This window comes from Carcharhinus amblyrhynchos, unplaced genomic scaffold (assembly GCF_965287045.1).
Source record: "Carcharhinus amblyrhynchos unplaced genomic scaffold, sCarAmb.v2.hapA scaffold_48, whole genome shotgun sequence".
NCBI classification, from domain to species: Eukaryota; Metazoa; Chordata; class Chondrichthyes; order Carcharhiniformes; family Carcharhinidae; genus Carcharhinus; species Carcharhinus amblyrhynchos.
The window spans coordinates 82,978-103,314 of record NW_027649789.1 but is presented as its reverse complement, the minus strand read 5'-3'; the positions used below and the strand labels follow the sequence as shown (position 1 = coordinate 103,314).

Genomic DNA, 20,337 nt, shown 5'->3' with positions numbered 1-20,337 from the left:
CATCAACAAACAACATCAACCAGCTCCATCAGCAAACAGCATCAACCAGCTCCATCAACAAACAGCAGTAACCGGCTCTTAAGAACAAAAGAACATAAGAAATAGGAGCAGGAATAGGCCGTCTCGCCTTTCAAGCCTGCCTCACCATTCAATAAGATCATGGCTGATCTGAAGTGGATCAGTTCCACTTTCCTGCCTGATCCTCGAAACCTTTAATTCCGTGAACTATCAGAAACCTATCTACCCGTGAATTGAAAAGATTGAACAATGTTGCCTCCACCACTTCAATGGGCAGAGAATTCCAGAGACTCACCACCCTCTGAGTGAAGAAGTTCCTCCTCAACTCTGTTCTAAGCTGCACGCACCCCTATCCCCACCGCCCACCCCTCTCCCCCTCGCCACCCCTCCTTTTGAGGCTGTGCCCTCTTGTTCCGCTAAATGTAACTTGTAAAGGAAATCAATGATTATGGTGAGCTGGTGGGTAAGTGGAGCTGAGTCCACAGAAAGTTCAGGTATGATCTTATTGAATGGCGGAGCAGGTTCGAGGGGCCAGATCGCCTACTCCTGCTCCTAATTCTGATGTTCTTATATCTTTATATTTATGAAATGGATGTCAAGTCGCTTGTCATGCTTCCCTCAGCAAATACCCAGTCATTCAAATATATCGCCTGAGGCTCAGTCAGGTCGTTCAATATTGGTGATCCCGTTCATTCTACATGATCGACATTGCTAACCCCTTTCCAGAGTAATTTTCGATATTTGTCCGAGTTTCGGTGCTTTTCCCTGTTGTGGATCAACAGAGGAGATTATTGAGTCATTAGATGAGGGATGACAGGAGGTGATGAGCTGCTGAGGTTACAGAGATTTTGGTTGCCCTGATGCAATGAGACATGATGGAGACTGGCTACTGGGATGTCCTCCGGCTAGAACTTTCTGACTGCACGAAGATGTGCTCCTACAGCTTATAAATCTGTTTTGAGAGTGGGACATGATCTACACAATGATATTAATGGACAATTATGGGACACTTGCGGAAAAGCCCGATACCGTGACTGATGCCACGTTGGACGAAATGGATGATTGGCATTTGTGGCCTTCCCTCCCACCCAGTCAATGTGATGACACAACACCTTCAAATAAGAAATAAGAGACAGACAAGAAGCAGTGATTAATGCAAATTTATTTCATGGCAGGACTGAGACAGCTGGTGTGAGGGAGTCTGCCTGATCAGAGAAATCATGAGTCACAACGTTCTGTAGCCTCAGCCAGGCCCATAGTTCGGTTTATCTTGTAATCGGATGCAGCAACGGTAGCCCGAGAAACAAAGGTGGGGTATCTCAATCGTTTCCAGTTCGCAGAAATCTACGTAGCAAGAACCACCAATGGAGGTGCATCCGAATTTATCACCTGTAATCAAGCAAGAAGCACTGATTTGGTCAATAATTCTAGGGGTGGAGTGAAGGTGGCGATCTTTGAAATATCCCCACATTATACCTGTCAATATCACACTCAAGGTGAAGTACTGAGGAACACAGTGACATAAAATTACATTTCTGACTCACGTCCTTATCCAGATTCACCTTAAATGACATCAAGTCATCTGAAACCCTCCTCTTGGGTAGGAGATTGAATATTCTCGCCACTGTCTGGTCAAAGACATTCCTCCTAATTCCTTCACGGCACTGTGATTCCGATAGCACCTAGATTTTAACTCTAGACCACAAGTGGAAAACTTTTGCAACTTCCAGCACATGAGAATTTTCCACATCTTAGTCACAAAACAAACAATTAGTGTTGAAACCGAATACAATTCACCACGGTGATTTTTGATGAGAATTGTCACATTAATTCACTCGTTCCCCGACCTGGCAAATACCAGGGCAGGTGGCCAGAAGCCTCCTGCTTTCTCACATAACTTCAGAACAAATCAAACGGGGACAGGCTGAAGAGGTTTTAGGGAAATAATTCATTGGTCTGTTTCACTGGGGTTTTAACGACACAGCAAATGATGCTTTGGTTCGTATGAGCTGGACTCTAATGGCCCGAATTGGAGGAGTTGAGAGAACTTGGCGAACAGTTAGACTGAATAAGATTGCAGAGATAGTGAATTGGCGAGGCCATGGTTAATTTGAAAACAAGCATTAGACTTTGAATGCTAAATAATTAAATGGACTCGAACCAAGGTAGCTTGGTGGATAAGGAGTCCTTGCGTGAACAGGACTTGGTGAGGGTAAAGACATTTCCGCAGCTATTTGGAAGGTGTATCTTTACAGAGCCAGGTGTGCATTGGGATTGTGGTGTATACAGATAACCAAGGGCTGGGTTTGGATTGCAGCGGTTGATGAAATAAGACAATAATATTATCGAGTGATGCTGTACAGCTTGTAGCAGGCAGTACCAGAGGTATGCGATTGCATTTGCATTGGAATTCATAATACACCTATGCTACGGAGAGTTTGCTCCAGCACTTACCTTCAATTTTAGCCCAATTGTCTCTCTTATTCAGGGTGTTGCTGTGGGCCAGTGACATGACACCAAGCACCAAGAGCAGTGTTTTCATCATCTTCGGTTCAGTTTGTCACCTTACTTTGCAAGCGGACTGGAGTTATATCACTTCAGAAAGCATTATCTAGTTAATGATCATACACCCCCTCTGCGGATTGGCTAGAACTTGGGCGAATTATATTGTCAGTTCAGTAACTGACAGCGATAATAAGTCCAATCATTGACTCAATATTTCTCCAAGGAAAGCCTTTGATTAATAACCAAAGCAAAACCTGAGGGAACAGAGCTGATTTATAGAAACAAAGTGCTTTGATTAAATTGACTCCTTTCAGCAGAACAAGAGGTCATTGGAGAACAGTATTTCCAAATTTTCATGAAAAACACAATCCAAATGTATCCAAACATCCTCCACCCACGGCGCACACTCCCCACCCAGCTCCCCAATGGCCCGGCGCAATTTCATTGTCTACATGTTGATGCTTTTCATATTTTGATTTTTTTAAATAATGAATGTGTTTCCACCACCCTTTAAGAGAACGCAGTGTAGATCATTGATGCATCAAAATAAATTATCTACAACTTTGATATGGCCCTGATCTCCCAACAGTAACCTTTGAAATATTCCAGCTCCATCCATTGATGAAGAGTTTGGAACAATTCCTTTGCACCCTGAAGCCAATGGCTCAGAAGACGGCACACAAAACTAACAAAGTTCATCAGGACTTGCTGTTGCCAAGATATTTCGGCGCACACTTTGTCACGTTACCTATGCTACGATATTGACTACAAATCAAGGTTATTTCATTGGACACAGGGACCTTCCATTCATCGATTTGATGGTAACAGCACGATAGTAATACAAATCTTTACCATATCTACATTGGATCTAAAGCCCATTGAACATCATGGAATCACAGAATGACTTCAAAGACATATAGCAACGGCTCATCAAAGTTGGCCTTGTAAGTGGCTTTCACGTCTTAAGAACTTGTAATAATGAGATGTGGAAGGTGCCTGAATATTGGGTCACAGTTTTGGGGGTCAGACTGCATTCCACGTGAATACAACAATTCCATTCTTGCCATTTGTGTTGCAACATGTTTTGCTCGTTTTGAGCTGTTATATATTTACCTGCATCACGGAACTGGCCGGCCACCAGTTACCATCCTGTCTGATGGCCGTGAACATGGTATGAGGATCTGAGAGTGATGGATAGGATCCAGCCTCATATTGACTGAATGTGAAGACAATTCACAGGCCGACATTCAACAAGGTTGTGTAAAAAAATGACCTGAATACAATCAGCTAGATTGTTCCCCCTTAACCATATTTCACTTGGCTATGATAAATCTACCAAACACTGTATTAAAAATACCAATTCCTCTAGAATTGATTCTTGTTTGCAGAACACCTATTATAAAGATTCAGAGACATTTGTTTGTTTATAGTACAGACATCTGTAATTATTCATCTATTTCCTTCCATCGCTGGGATAGAAATCATCCTACACTGTGGAAATATCACTCCATAATCCCATTATTTCCTGAATTTGTGTATCATTACTTTTTCCAGATCTTCAATGGGTATTTTATGTTTATTTGATCTGTTTCACTGGTGAGACACACATCCGTAGCTTGTCGCTAGTTTCCTGTGAACTGAAAGGCTCACTGGGCTGTTTCCAAGAAGAATTAAATGTCAAAAAAAAAACTTTGTTTAGTGTCTGGAGTGATATAGAGGCCAGTTCAGGGAGACTATAACTGCACTGTATCCTCTGCTCCTGGTTTTATATTTCCCATGAATGGTTTTCCCATTCAACAGCAATAGTATCATTGTAATGTCACTGTGCCAATAATCCAGAAACATCAGGAAATGGTCTGGAGATGTGGGTGTAAATCTAAACACCACATTCGAACAATCTCCATATAATTCACTCATTCTTTCTGTAATGAAAAGATGGTTCCAGAAATGGTGAATTGAAACTGGGAGGTTGTCATCAGAGCACATTGTAATTGCAATGCCCGATTTAAAAAAGGACATTTGCTGTATTTATCTTATGGTTCAGTTATTCTGCAACAGAAGGTGGATATTTGAGACGTGGGGGCAATGCCAGCTCTCTGTAGAATCATCCGCTCAGCCTCATTCCTCCTAACATAAGAACATAAGAAATAGGAGCAGGAGTAGGACATCTAGCCCTTCGAGCCTGCCCCGCCATTCAATAAGATCATGGCTGATCTGTTGTGGCTCAGTTCCACATTCCCGCCCTCTCCCCATATCCCTTAATCCCCTTGCCTATCAAAAACCCATCAACCCGCGTCTTAAATATATTTAGCGAGGTAGCCTCCACCACTTCAACGGGCAGAGAATTCCAGAGATTCACCACCCTTTGAGTGAAGAAGTTCCTCCTCAACTCTGTTCTAAACCGCCCCCCCTTTATCTTGAGGCTGTGCCCCCTAGTCCTACTGTCCTTTCTGAGCAGGAAGAGTCTCTCCACCTCTATCCTATCCATCCCATTCATCATCTTATACGTCTCAATGAGATCTCCCCTCATTCTTCTAAACTCTAACGAGTACAAGCCTAGTTTATTCAGCCTCTCCTCATAGCTCAACCCCCTCAACTCCGGTATCAGCCTAGTAAACCTCCTCTGCACTCCCTCCAAGGCCAAAATATCCTTGCGTAAGTGCGGCGACCAAAACTGCACACAGTACTCCAGCTGCGGCCTCACCAGTGCCCTATACAGCTGCAGCAAGACCTCCCTACTTTTATATTCAATCCCCCTTGCTATGAAGGCCAGCATCCCATTCACCTTCCTGACCACCTGCTACACCTGTAGGCTGGGTTTTTGCGACTCATGCACAAGGACCCCGAGGTCCCTCTGCACCGTCGCATGCTGCAGTTTTTCTCCACGTAAGTAATAGTCCTTCCTACCATTCTTCCTACCAAAGTGGACCACCTCGCACTTGCCAACATTAAATTCCATTTGCCAGTTCCTGGCCCATTCACCCAGCCTATCTAGATCCTTCTGCTGACTCTCCACACCCTCCGCGCAATTTGCCGTTCCACCAATCTTGGTGTCATCAGCAAATTTCGACACCATACACTCGGTTCCCTCCTCCAGATCATCTATATAAATGGTAAATAGCTGAGGCCCCAGCACCGACCCCTGGGGCACTCCACTAGTCACCATCCGCCAATCCGAATAGCACCCATTGACCCCCACTCTCTGCCTCCTATTTGACAGCCAGTCCTCTATCCACGCTAACACCCTACCCCCAACTCCATGCCCCCTGACCTTCTGTAATAACCTCTTGTGAGGCACCTTGTCAAACGCCTTCTGAAAATCAAGAAACACCACATCCACCGGCTCTCCTCTATCCACCGCCCTAGACATATCCTCATAGAGCTCCAATAAATTTGTCAGACACGACTTCCCCTTAACGAAACCGTGCTGCGTCTGCTCTATCAAACAATTCTCCTCAAGATGCCTCGCTATTTTCTCCTTGATCACGGATTCTAACATTTTACCTGCAACAGACGTTAAACTAACCGGCCTATAATTCCCTGCCTTTTGCCTGCCACCCTTCTTAAACAACGGCGTAACATTAGCCGTTTTCCAATCTTCCGGCACTTCCCCGGAATCCAGCGACGTTTGGAAAATAATCACCAAGGCATCCACTGTCACCTCCGCCATTCATTTCAGGACCCTTGGATGCATTCCATCCGGTCCTGGCGACTTGTCCACAATCAGCACCTCCAGTCTGTCGAGCACCGCCTCTCTAGTAACAATAATGTCATTCAGGCCCTCCACTCCTACGATCTTTCCATCGCTAACACCCGGCAAACTATTCACGTCCTCCTCCGTGAAGACAGAAACAAAAAAGTTATTCAAGACCTCAGCCATATCCCCATCCCCTACCACTAAGACCCCCTCTAATCCTCTCAGGGTCCAACGTTCACCCTAGCCAGCCTCTTCCTTTATATTTATAAAAACTCTTGCTTTCCTTTTTTATATTAAGTGCTAGCCCAGCTTCATAGTTTATATAAGCCAAGACTCAATCTCGGCTTATAAAATCCAGCAAGGCAACGTTAATCTTCATTACACTGATTCCTAATAGAGATGCTCCTTTAATCTGCCATGTGGCTTCCAGGTTGAATTCAATGGACCCTGTCAATAAACTGGAGAATATTATGGGAAAGTACTGCCCTTCTATACATAGCCACTGGTGGCATAACATTTACAGTAAAGGTGCTACACAAATGCAAATTGTTGCATTTTCTCTATTTATATCACTGTGTGCCCCCTATAGCTGTGCACTAATTCAAACTCAGTCTGTGTCCTCTCCTTACTCCGCTGTGGAAATGCAAAAGTGAGTCAGCTCATCAACCCCATCTCACACACCAGCCCCGCCCTCTGCTGACACGGACCCGCCTAGTGTTGGCCAGCCCCGCCCTCTGCTGATGGGGTCCCACCTAGTGCTGACCAGCCCCGCCCTCTGCTGACCTGGCCCCGCCCACTGCTGACCAAGTCCCTCCCCCTGCTGACCCAGTCCCGCGCCTGGTGACCCGGCACCCTGCTGACCCAGCTCCGTCCTTTGCTGACCCAGCCCTGCCCCCACTGACCCAGCACCACCCCCTGCTGACCCGGCCCCACACCCTGCTGACCCTGCCCTGCCCGCCCCGCTGACTCAGCCCCAGCCCCCCGCTGACCCATCCCCGCTCCCCGCTGACTCAGCCCTGTCCCCTCTGCTGACCCAGTCCCACTCCCTGCTGACTCAGCCCCACCCCCCGCTGACTCAGCCCCACCCCCCGCTGACTCAGCCCCACCCCCCCGCTGACTCAGCCCCACCCCCCCGCTGACTCAGCCCCACCCCCCGCTGACTCAGCCCCACCCCCCAGTGACTCAGCCCCACCCCCCTCTGACTCAGCCCCACCCCCCACTGACTCAGCCCCACTCCCCACTGACTCAGCCCCACCCCCCACTGACTCAGCCCCAACCCCAATGACTCAGCCCTGCCCCCCCCCACTGACCCAGACCTTCTCCCCACTGACCCAGCCCTCCCCCCCCACTGAGCTCTGCCTCCCCACTGACCGACCCCCTGCTGACTCAGCCCTGTCCCTGCTGACCCATCCCCGCTCCCCGCTGACTCGGCCCTGCCCCCCTGCTGACCCAGACCCACTCCCTGCTGGCCCAGCCCTGCCCCCTCCGCTGACCCAGCCCTACCCCCCGCTGACCCAGCCCTGCCCCCCGCTGACCCAGCCCTGCCCCGCCGCTGACACAGCCCCGCCCCTGCTGAAAGCCCCGCCCCCTGCTGACTCAGCCCCGCCCCCTGCTGACTCAGCCCCGCCCCTGATGACTCAGCCCCACCCCCTGCTGACTCAGCCCCACCCCCTGCTGACTCAGCCCCGCCCCTGCTGACTCAGCCCCGCCCCCTGCTGACTCAGCCCCGCCCCCTGCTGACTCAGCCCCGCCCCCTGCTGACTTAGCCCCACCCCCTGCTGACTCAGCCCCACCCCTGTCAACTCAGCCCCGCCCTCTGTAAATTCAGCCCCGCCCCCTGCTGACTCAGCCCCGCCCCCTGCCGACTCAGCCCCGCCCCCTGCCGACTCAGCCCCCTCCCCACTGACCCACCTCCACCCGCTGCTGACTCAGCCCCGCCTCCCTGCTTACCCAGCCCCGCCCCCTGCTGACTCAGCCCTGCCCCCCCACTGACCCAGCCCCGCCCCTGCTGACTCAGCCCCGCCTCCCTGCTTACCCAGACCCGCTCCCTGCTGACCTACCCCTGCCCCCCCACTGACCCAGACCTGTCCCCTGGCGACCCAGCCCCACAATCTCAGGTGGCAGTGTACTCAAGCAACACAGGAACTTCGGAACATGAGCTCCTCGCCAACCTGGCAAAGGTCCAACGGCAACTTTTGAAGGTTCAGGTATGCAGGAAAAGGGACAAATGTATCTTCTAAACAACTGCCCTGTACAACCCAGGCTATTGAATAGGTGGCAAGGGTGTCCGTCTGGTGGAAGCGAAGGCCAAGTCGCGCTTGCTCCAATGAACCCCACAGAACTGAATTCCTTCCTGGGGTTAGTGAATGATTACAGGAGGTTTGTTCCTAATTGAACTTCTCTGCTGGGCCCTGAGTGTCCCACCATATCAAAGGTGGCCTGGGGGCTGGGAGGAGGGGGCAGGGGTAGGGCTGGAGTTGCCTCAATGCAGCTGGAGGTTAAACGGCAACTTTTGTCCCTCTAATTCATTTTGACTCATAAGAACATAAGAACATAACAAGTAGGAGCAGGAGTAGGCCATCTAGACCCTCGAGCCTGCCCCGCCATTCAATAAGATCATGGCTGATCTGAAGTGGCTCAGTTCCACTTTCCTGCTTTCTCCCCATATCCCTTAATTCCCTTGCCTACCAAAAAACTTATCCACCCGTGTCTTAAATATATTCAGCGAGGCAGCCTCCACCACTTCAACGGGCAGAGAATTCCAGAGATTCACCACCCTTTGAGAGAAGAAGTTCCTCCTCAACTCCGTTCTAAATCGCCCCCCTTTATCTTGAGGCTGTGCCCTCTAGTTCTGCTGTCCTTTCTGAGTGGGAAGAATCTCTCTATCTCTACCCTATCCATCCCCTTCATTATCTTATACGTCTTATATACATCATTATCTTATAAGATCCACCCTCATCCTTCTAAACTCCAACGAGTATAGACCCAGTCTATTCAGCCTCTGTCCATAGTCCAACCCCCTCATCTCCAGTATCAGCCTAGTGAACGTCCTCTGCACTCCCTCCAAGGCCAAAATATCCTTGCGCAAGTGCGGGGAGCAAAACTGCACACAGTACTCCAGCTGCGGCCTCATCAGTACCCTGTACAGTTGCAGCAAGACCCCCTTGCTTTTATATTCAATCCCCCTCGCTATAAAGGCCAGCATCCCATTCGCCTTCTTGACCACCTGCAGACTGGGTTTTTGCGACTCATGCACAAGGACCCCCAGGTCCCTCTGCCCCGTAGCATGCTGCAGCTTTTCGCCCTTTAAATAGTAATCCCTCCTACTATTATTCCTGCCAAAGTGGATAACCTCACACTTGCTAACATTGTACGCCATCTGCCAGGTCCTCGCCCACTCGCTCAGCCTATTTAGATCCCTCTGCAGACTTTCCACACCCTTCGCACAATTTGCTTTTCCACTTATCTTTGTGTCATCAGCAAATTTCGACACCCTACACTCAGCCCTCTCCTCCAGATCATCGATATAAATGGTAAATAGCTGAGGCCCCAGCACCGATCCCTGGGGCACTCCACTAGTCACCAACCGCCAATCAGAATGGCACCCACTGATACCAACTCTCTGCCTCCTATTAGACAGCCAATCCTCTATCCACGCTAACACCTTACCCCCATCTCCATGCCTCCTGACCTTCTGAAGCAACCTTTTGTGTGGCACCTTATCAAACGCCTTCTGAAAATCGAGAAACACCACATCCACCGGTTCCCCTCCATCTACCGCACGAGTCACATCCTCATAGAATTCCAATAAATTTGTCAGACACGACTTCCCCTTAACGAATCCATGCTGCGTCTGCTCTATAAAACAATTCTTCTCAAGGTTCCTCGCTATTTCTTCTTTGATGACGGATTCAAGCATTTTTCCAACAACAGATGCTAAACTAACCGGCCTATAATTCCCTGCCTTTTGCCTGCTACCTTTTTTAAACAGCGGTGTAACATTAGCCGTTTTCCAATCTTCCGGCACTTCCCCAGAATCCAGCGAAGTTTGGTAAATAATCACTAAGACATCTACTATCACCTCTGCCATTTCCTTCAGAACCCTGGGATGCATGCCATCCGGTCCTGGGGACTTGTCCACCATCAGTCCCGCTAGTCGATGAAGCACTACCTCTCTAGTAACAATGATCTCATTCAGGCCCTCCACTCCTACCATCTTTCCATCTTTAACACCCGGCAAACTATTCGCGTCCTCCTCCGTGAAGACCGAGGCAAAAAACTTATTTAAGGCCTCAGCCATTTCCTCATCCCCCACCACTAAATCCCCCCTCTCATCCTCTAAGCGTCCAACTTTCACTCTAGCCAGCCTCCTCCTCTTTATATATTCATAAAAACTCTTACTGTCCTTTTTTATATTTGGTACTGGTTTAGCTTCATAGTCTATCCCTCCTTTCTTTATCAACTTCTTAGTCAATCTTTGTTGATTTTCAAACCTCTCCCAACCTTCTACTCGCCCACTACTTTTAGCCACTCGAAACGCATCAGCTTTTATGCGACTCCAAATAGGACCTTACTTTGATGGGTTCCCTTAACCTCAATGTTTTTGCCGGTATCCATGACTGGACACATAAAGACCCAACCCCTGAGAATTGAAAACATAATCTTCTGTGGGTGACTCAGAGAGCAGCCCTGAGACAATATGATACACTACTGGGACAAGGAAAGACAAATTCAGTGTTGAGTATGGCATCATCCTGTGGGTTCCACATAGTTGTCCCTCACCCAGAGTGATAATGGATATTTATGCAATTACACAACAGCACCCCGAGATATCGCAGCACCCCGAGATATCGCAGCACTTCGAGATTTTGCAACACCCGGAGATTTCACAGTACCCCGAGATTTTGCAGCACCCCGAGATTTCAGAGCTGGAAACGCTCACCTGGAGCTACATATGGTGGCCTGGGCATGACACAGACATTATTGACTCGGTTCAACAGTGTGAATTGTACCAGGAGAGTCAAAAACTGCCCCTCAGCCTCCCTACATCCATGGGAGTGGTCTATTAGGCCTTGGTACGGTCCAGTTAGACTTCACTGGGCCTTTTTTGGGCTCTATGTTCCTGATCGTGGATGAAGCACATTCCAAATGGTTGGAGATACATCAGATGTACTCTACCACTTCCCATGCTACCATTGAGAACCTAGGACAAAGTTTCAGCACGCACAGGTTACCTGAAATCCTGCTCTCTGACCATTGCACTGCCTTCAGAAGCATCGAGTTTCAGGCCTTCATACTTTCCAATGGAATCAAACACAGTAGGACAGTGCCCTATTACCCATTATCAAATGGTGCAGATTTTTAATCTGTACTTTAAGAAGCAACCTGTGGTGTCCATAGGGACCAAACTGGTGCAATTTCACTTCAACTACAGGCCAATCTCTCATAAAACAACAGGAATCACCCCAGTGGAAATATCAATGGGATGAAGTCTTCAAACAAGACAAACATTACATTTCCCAAACCTGACAGGGAGGGTGGATCCACAACAGAAGACCCACATGCAGAACCAGGATTCTGTGCAAACAGAAAGAGCATTTATGACCCATGATCCAGTCCACGTGAGGAACTTCAGGATGGCATCCATTGGGTCCTCAAGATTATAACAGAAAATACAGGGCCCATGTTGTACCAAGTCCAAGTGCAGGTCAAGATCATCAGGAAACACCTGAACCATCACCGGAATAGAGAGCCTGTGTCAGTACAGGCATCAGTACCAGTCACAGCATGGCCACTGCCAACGACAAGCCACAGATGGAGATCACCCTGGAGGGTGGTGGGGGGAATTGAAAATCAGTTGGCTCCACTCAGGCCAGCAGTTGTACACTCAGGGCCTATTAACACTCAAGAGCAGTCGAACGGCACTCAACTGCCACTGCAAATAAATAGGTATTTGGAGATGGAAAATTGGCCTTGATAAGATTACTACACCTTGATATTATTTATTTTCATGGATATTAAAATAGTTTAAAATTCAGTGAACACACGCTGATATCTGCACTGGCTTTTTATGAGAACATGGTTAAGGTTTTCTCACTCTGCATATTCTTCCTTCATTCATTTATCTAATTCCATTGAAGGATGTCGGGGTCTGTGCTGAACCGCTGCTCAAACTATTCCCTTCCAGTTTAACGCACTGTTTGATCTAACAATTCAATCCTGATGGTACCACAAGTAACCCGCTGTGTGTTACTGAATGGGTATCTGTTTCCTAACCACACAATCCTTCAGAATATGAAAAGTGCTTTCTTTCCTTTAATAGGATTTATTACCATTTTAATGAATGAAATTCACAGGATCTTACAGAGAAAGAATTATCAGTTGAGGTAAATCAACAAATGGGAGCAGCATATTAATTTAAATGCTGATTTAGTCTCAGAAATATAACCAGTTGAACGAGCTGATCAGCAGCTCAGTCCCTTCATCTCAGGTATTTTTTTAAATCCAATTCAATCAAATCAAGTCCAATTCAGAGTCTCAACAGGTTGGGACATTCCCGATCTAAGCTGACAAGACAGGGCTCTCACCTTCTGTCTTCGACTGATCTACATGATCCAAGCTGATTGGAGTCGGCATTGCATCTCCTCCAAGGCTCAATCTCATTTGCATCTTCGCCAAAAAGCCGAGATGCTGCTTTTGAAAATTGCTTCAAATGAAGCTAAAATGTAACCTAATGACTTCAGCCAAGTACAGTATGTTGATACTACACTCGATCTTAGCCAAAAGGCCAAGAAGAGATCTCAAGTATTAACCTAATAATTATAGCACAGCTCCACCTGGAGCCATTGTGGATGGCTGGAAAGGAATTCAAAGCTGAACACACTGAGCTCCAACTAACCTCATTATAGTGGCTTGTGAAAACTAATTCAAACTGAATCCAACAGTTACTGATTTCTGTATCAAGGATCAGTCTCAGTATGACCATGTGTTGTTAATGTCCTACTCAATTCAGACCTGTCACTTTTAAACCTAAAGTGCATTATCTGACATTGTGCCCCAAGAGGCCCCTTCCACAATCTTGTCACTCTGTCTATGGAGACTCTGTGCTTCCTGTCCCTGGTTAATGTCATCACCTCTTATTCAAAATGAGACGGATAGCGGAGAATAGAAACAAGTTGAGCTGTGAGGGTCCCAGTGTTGAATTAACTGTTTCTCAGTTGCCATCTCAGATTACCATTGGATAATAGCTGGAACCGCAAAGGATGGATTCACTGCAGGGAGCTCACAGATAGATAATAGCTACAGCTGCAATGGATGGATTCACTGCAGGGAGCTCACAGTTAGATAATAGCTACAGCACAAAGGATGGATTCACTGCAGGGAGCTCACAGTTAGATAATAGCTACAGCACAAAGGATGGATTCACTGCAGGGAGCTCACAGTTAGATTATAGCTACAGCTGCAAAGGATGGATTCACTGCGGGGAGCTCACAGTTAGATATTAGTTACAGTTGCAAAGGATGGATTCACTGCAGGGAGCTCACAGTTAGATAGTAACTACAGCACAAAGGATGGATTCACTGCAGGGAGCTCACAGTTAGATAATAGCTACAGCTGCAAAGGATGGATTCACTGCGGGGAGATCACAGTTAGATAATAGCTACAGCTGCAAAGGATGGATTCACTGCAGGGAGCTCACAGTTAGATAATAACTACAGCACAAAGGATGGATTCACTGCAGGGAGCTCACAGTTGGATAATAGCTACAGCTACAAAGGATGGATTCACTGTGAGGAGCTCACAGTTAGATAATAGCTACAGCTACAAAGGATGGATTCACTGCAGGGAGCTCACAGTTAGATAGTAGCTACAGCTACAAAGGATGGATTCACTGTGAGGAGCTCACAGTTAGATAATAGCTACAGCTACAAAGGATGGATTTACTGCAGGGAGCTCACAGTTAGATAATAGTTACAGTCGCAAAGGATGGATTCACTGCAGGGAGCTCACAGTTGGATAATAGTTACAGTCGCAAAGGATGGATTCACTGCAGGGAGCTCACAGTTAGATAATAGCTACAGCTGCAAAGGATGGATTCACTGCAGGGAGCTCACAGTTAGATAATAGTTACAGCTGCAAAGGATGGATTCACTGCTGGGAGAGGAGGAAAGTAATCTCCCAGAGAGGCAACACATCTAAATGGAAGGGAGAAAGAGATACTTCACAATCAATTCAGAAACTACATTCCTCAATCACACTGGGTCACTGTGCATATCCTGCCTTTGTTAATGCACTGCAGCTAATTCCTGGTTATCTCAGTAGAAATCACACCGATCATCTGAGCTGGCCCTGTTTATAATACCTGTGTCTGAGTTTCACCCTCTGGTAAAAGCTGTTATGAGATCTTTTAGAGTTTCTATTTACAGGAGACAGAAACCAATTGAACCAGTTTGACATCTCTACACCCAATTCACTTGGAAACAAAGTTTCAGGCTGGTTAGAAAGTTTATCATTTCCAATTCGGTAAATGCAATGAATTTCTTTCTGTAACATTGCAAAAAGTCACAGGGTTCATCTGATATTTTGAGCGTGTGTTTATTACCCGAGTATTGGTTGGAGCAGGGAGATGCAGACTGTGCAGCTCAACTCTGTATATTGAGGGCATCAGAGGTCCTAAAATTAATTCCCTGTAATTTCGAAAATTGAAACCTTCTCCAAAAGATGCAGTAAATGTTGCGGTAAAACCCATATCGAGGATGGTCCAGGGCCCATCCCGGTCTGAACTGGGATGTGGGAGCGCTCCGATTCATCTCATTCCATTCCTCTGTAAAATGATGATCTGGAACAGGAGTGATCTGATTCTAGGAGCCTCACTGTTAAACAGATCATCTTCATCACTGCTCCAGCTCAGTCACTGTATAAAACCACTTTGAAAGGGAACAGCTGCAACATCCTTGTAACATAATCTGACTGAGAAAATGCTTTAAAATAAAGAAATATATAAGTACAGGAGCAGACAAATCTTCATAGCGAGGGGGATTGAATATAAAAGTAGGGAGGTCTTGCTGCAGCTGTACAGGGCACTGGTGAGGCCACAGCTGGAGTACTGTGTGCAGTTTTGGTCGCCGCACTTACGCAAGGATATTTTGGCCTTGGAGGGAGTGAAGAGGAGGTTTACTAGGCTGATACCGGAGTTGAGGGGGTTGACCTATGACGAGACGCTGAATAAACTGGGCTTGTACTCGTTGGAGTTTAGAAGAATGAGGGGATGGATAGGATAGAGGTGGAGAGGCTCTTCCCGCTCAGAAAGGTCAGTAGGACTAGAGGGCACAGCCTCAAGATAAAGGGGGGAGCGGTTTAGAACGGAGTTGAGGAGGAACTCCTTCACTCAAAGGGTGGTGAATCTCTGGAATTCTCTGCCCATTGAAGTGGTGGAGGCTGCCTCGCTAAATATTTTTAAGATACAGGTTGATAGGTTTTTGATAGGCGAGGGAATTAAGGGTTATGGGGAGAGGGCGGGAGTGTGGAACTGAGACGCGACAGATCAGCCATAATCTTATTGAATGGCGGGGCAGGCTCGAGGGGCTAGATGGCCTAAGAACATAAGAACATAAGAAATAGGAGCAGGAGTAGGCCATCTAGCCCTTCGAGCCTGCCCCGCCATTCAATAAGATCATGGTTGATCTGTCATGGCTCAGTTCCACTTTCCCGCCCTCTCCCCATAACCCTTAATCCCCTCTCTTATCAAAAACCCATCAACCCGCGTCTTAAAAATATTTAGTGAGGCAGCCTCCACCACTTCAACGGGCAGAGAATTCCACAGATTCACCACCCTTTGAGTGAAGAAGTTCCTCCTCAACTCCGTTCTAAACCGCCCCCCCTTTATCTTGAGGCTGTGCCCCCTAGTCCTACTGTCTTTTTTGAGCGGGAAGAGTCTCTCCACCTCTATCCTATCCATTCCATTCATCATCTTATACGTCTCAATGAGATCTCCCCTCATTCTTCTAAACTCTAATGAGTACAAGCCCAGTTTATTCAGCCTCTCCTCATAGCTCAACCCCCTCAACTCTGGTATCAGCCTAGTAAACCTCCTCTGCACTCCCTCCAAGGCCAAAATATCTTTACGCAGGTGCGGCGCCCAAAACTGCACAGTACTCCAGCTGCGGCCTCACCAATGCCCTATACAGCTGCAGCAAGACCTCCCTACTTTTATATTCAATCCCCCTCGCTATGAAGGCCAGCATCCCATTTGCTTTCCTGACCACCTGCTGCACCTGCAAGCTGGGTTTTTGCGACTCATGCACAAGGACCCCGAGGTCCCTCTGCACCGTCGCCTGCTGCAGTTTTTCGCCACGTAAGTAATAGTCCTTCCTACCATTATTCCTACCAAAGTGGACCACCTCGCACTTGCCAACATTCAATTCCATTTGCCATTTCCTGGCCCATTCGCCCAGCCTATCTAGATCCTTCTGCAGACTCTCCACACCCTCCGCACAATTTGCCGTTCCCCCAATCTTGGTGTCATCAGCAAATTTCAACACCCTACACTCGGTTCCCTCCTCCAGATCATCTATATAAATGGTAAAAAGCTGAGGCCCCAGCACCGACCCCTGGGGCACTCCACTAGTCACCATTCGCCAATCCGAATAGCACCCGTTGATCCCCACTCTCTGCCTTCTATTTGACAACCAATCCTCTATCCACGCTAACACCCTACCCCCAACTCCATGACCCTGGACCTTCTGCAATAACCTCTTGTGAGGTACTTTGTCAAACGCCTTCTGAAAATCCAGAAAGACCACATCCACCGGCTCTCCTCTATCCACCGCCCTAGACACATCCTCATAGAACTCCAGTAAATTTGTCAGACACGACTTCCCTTTAATGAAACCGTGCTGCGTCTGCTCTATCAAGCAATTCCCTTCAAGATGCCTCGCAATTTCCTCCTTAATGACGGATTCTAACATTTTACCTACCACAGACGTTAAACTAACCGGCCTATAATTCCCCGCCTTTTGCCTGGCACCCTTCTTAAACAACGGCGTAACATTAGCCGTTTTCCAATCTTCCGGCACTTCCCTGGAATCCAGCGACGCCTGGAAAATAACCACCACTCCTGCTCCTATTTCTTATGTTCTTACCTTGACCTGCTGATTCTTTGTTTCCACATCGAGTCTGCTAGTTTTCTCTTTGTAAACTCATTGTTACCAGGTGTGATGTTGTTCCTGGTTTTCTTTCAGTAAATCACAGTTCAGTAATTGGATCAGATCTTTGTAATTTGAGATTTGTATCACATCTCAATGAGTTGAATGGCTTCCTGCTGTGCTGGAACGACCCTGCCTCTGCCTCGTTCCTCCGACTGGAAGTTGCTATTTCAAAAATATATCATTGAGCCAGTTTAAAAACTCTTCGATCTATGAACAAAGTTAGTTACAAACAATCTGTAATTAATTGCTGTCACACAGTGAGTTCAATAGGAGTCATAGAGGTTTACAGCATGGAAACAGGCCCTTCGGCCCAACTTGTCCATGCCGCCTTTTTTTTAAACCCCTAAACTAATCCCAATTGCCCGCATTTGGCTATATCCCTCTATACCCATCATACCCATGTAACTGTCTAAATGCTTTTTAAAAGACAAAATTGTACCCACTTCTACTACTACCTCTGGCAACTTGTTCCAGACACGCACCACCCTCTGTGTGGAAAAAAATGCCCTTCTGGACACTTTGTATCTCTCCCCTCTCACCTTAAACCTATGCCGTCGAGTTTTAGACTCCCCTACCTTTGGGAAAAGATATTGACTATCTGGCTGATCGGTGCCCCTCATTATTTTATAGATCTGTATAAGATCAACCCTCAGCCTCCGAGGCTCCAGAGAAAAAAGTTCCAGTCTATCCAGCTGCTCCTTATAACTCAATCCATCAAGTCCCGGTAGCATCCTAGTAAATCTTTTCTGCACTCTTTCTACTTTAATAATATCCTTTCTATAATAGGGTGACCAGAATTGCACGCAGAATTTCAAGTGTGGTCTTACTAATGTCTTGTACAACTTCAACAAGACATTCTAACTCCTATATTCAATGTTCTGACCAATGAAACCAAGCATGCTGAATGCCTTCTTCACCACTCTGTCCACCTGTGATTCCACTTTCAAGGAGCATGAACATGTACCTCTAGATCTCTTTGTTCTGTAACTCTCCCCAACACCCTACCATTAACTGAGTGAGTCCTGCCCTGGTTCAATCTACCAAAATGCAAAGCTTCACATTTGTCTAAATTAAACTCTATTTGCCATTCGTCAGCCCACTGGCTCAATTGATCAAGATCTTGTTGCAATTGGAGACAACTTTCTTCACTGTCCACTATGCCACCAATCTTAGTGTCATCTGCAAATGTCCTAACCATGCCTCCTATATTCTCATCCAAATCATTAATATAAATGACAAATAACAGTGGGCCCAGCACTAATCCCTGAGGCACACCACTGGTCACAGGCTTCCAGTTTGAAAAACACTTCTCGACAACCACCCTCTGGCTTCTATCAAGAAGCCAATTTTGTATACATTTAGATACCTCACCCTGAATCCCATGAAATTTAACCTTATGCAACAACCTACCATGTGGTACCTTGTCAAAGGCTTTTCTAAAGTCCATGTAGACAACATCAACTGCACTGTCCCCATCTACCTTCTCGGTTCCCCCTTCAAAAAAGTCAATCAAATTTGTGAGACATGATTTTCCACTCACAAAGCCATGCTAACTGTCCGTAATTAGTCCTTGCATCTCTAAATGCCTGTAGATCCTGTCTCTCAAAATACCTTCCAACAATTTACCCATCACAGATGTGAGGCTCTATCGATTTTCTCATGTTTAGACTTTCAAAATAAGAGTAAGTATCCAGATGTTTCAATGCAGGATCTGGTAACTTAAAAGGTGAACACATTAACCACTTAACTGTTGAATGGAAGTGTGGTTGCACAGAAAGAAATTTATTTCCCCATGCTCACTCATATTACAAAACTGGATCTTATTCACTCCAGCTGCTTGTCGACCATGCATCCTGCGCTCACTGACCGACATTAGGATTCAGTCCAGAATTGCCTTGATTTTAAAATTCCTATTCCCATATTCAATTCTCTGAATGATTTCAGCCCTTCCAATATCTTTAACATTCTACAACGCTGTAACCGTCCAAAGTTTCAGCGTTCTTTCAATTCTGCTTCCCTCATTTCTTTCATCCCTCCATTGTCAGCCATACCTTCATCTGCCTGGGTCAAATCGCTAGAACTTACTCCCTTCTCACCCATAAAAAATTTTTAAAAATCTGCCTCTTTTATCATGCTTTTATGGTCGTGTCCAGTAAGACAATAAACTTGCTTGATTTTGCTCCAGTAAATGACTTTGGAATATTTTATAGCATTAAAGGAGCTATAAGAATACAAATTGCTTTTGTTGAAATCAAAGCAAAATACTGTGGATGCTGGAATCTGAAGCAAAGGGTGGCACGGGTGGTCCAGTGGTTAGCACTGGTGACTCTCAGTGCTATTGTGAGAAACGCAGCTCACAGTCAAACAATTTCGTGGAGTCACGTTCCGAAGGAGCAAGATATTTTATTTAACTTTCTTGCAAGACCGGGTGTCCAAAAGATAGGCACACCTTACATCGAGTTTAAGCAGGCTTTTTATACTATTTCTACAAGCATGTTAATCAATTACACAATACATTGTTCTCCCCTAATTGGTGGTCCCTGTCTCATTTATGTGTTGTCATTCCCCTATTGGCTTAAGGTACCCCTAGTTACAGGTTGTGCTGTGTGTTGGCTCATGTCCCAAGCCCCTCTGCTCCCCTCTAACCATCTTTTTCTGTTATTGCAAGAGTGCATATTGTAGGGTTGTTTCAATATCCTTACTTGATTAGTTCTTATGAGATTCATCCGTCTTATCAATGTTCCCCGGAGAACTGTTAACAAGTCCAGTTCAGACCGGCTGTATCCAGTCTTCTGCTAACTTAATCGCTGATGTCCCTACTATCTCAGTGACCTTTTATTCCCCTGTAGTTAGAAGGTATACTCTGTTGCAATAACAACACATCTTGCTTACCATTTGTTTCACAATCTG

General features: G+C 46.6%; 1 long non-coding RNA gene and 1 pseudogene across 1 annotated transcript; both read right to left on the bottom strand.

Annotated features, from left to right (window-relative positions):
* Positions 1 to 1,162: 1,162 nt before the first annotated feature.
* On the bottom strand, positions 1,163 to 17,579 carry LOC145337438 (uncharacterized). Its single transcript, XR_013885353.1, has 2 exons — positions 17,362 to 17,579; positions 1,163 to 1,407 (listed from the first exon to the last, which is right to left on the bottom strand). It is a non-coding gene; the product is annotated as an uncharacterized LOC145337438 (long non-coding RNA).
* Positions 12,878 to 13,019, bottom strand: LOC145337441 (U2 spliceosomal RNA; annotated as a pseudogene).
* Positions 17,580 to 20,337: the final 2,758 nt, after the last annotated feature.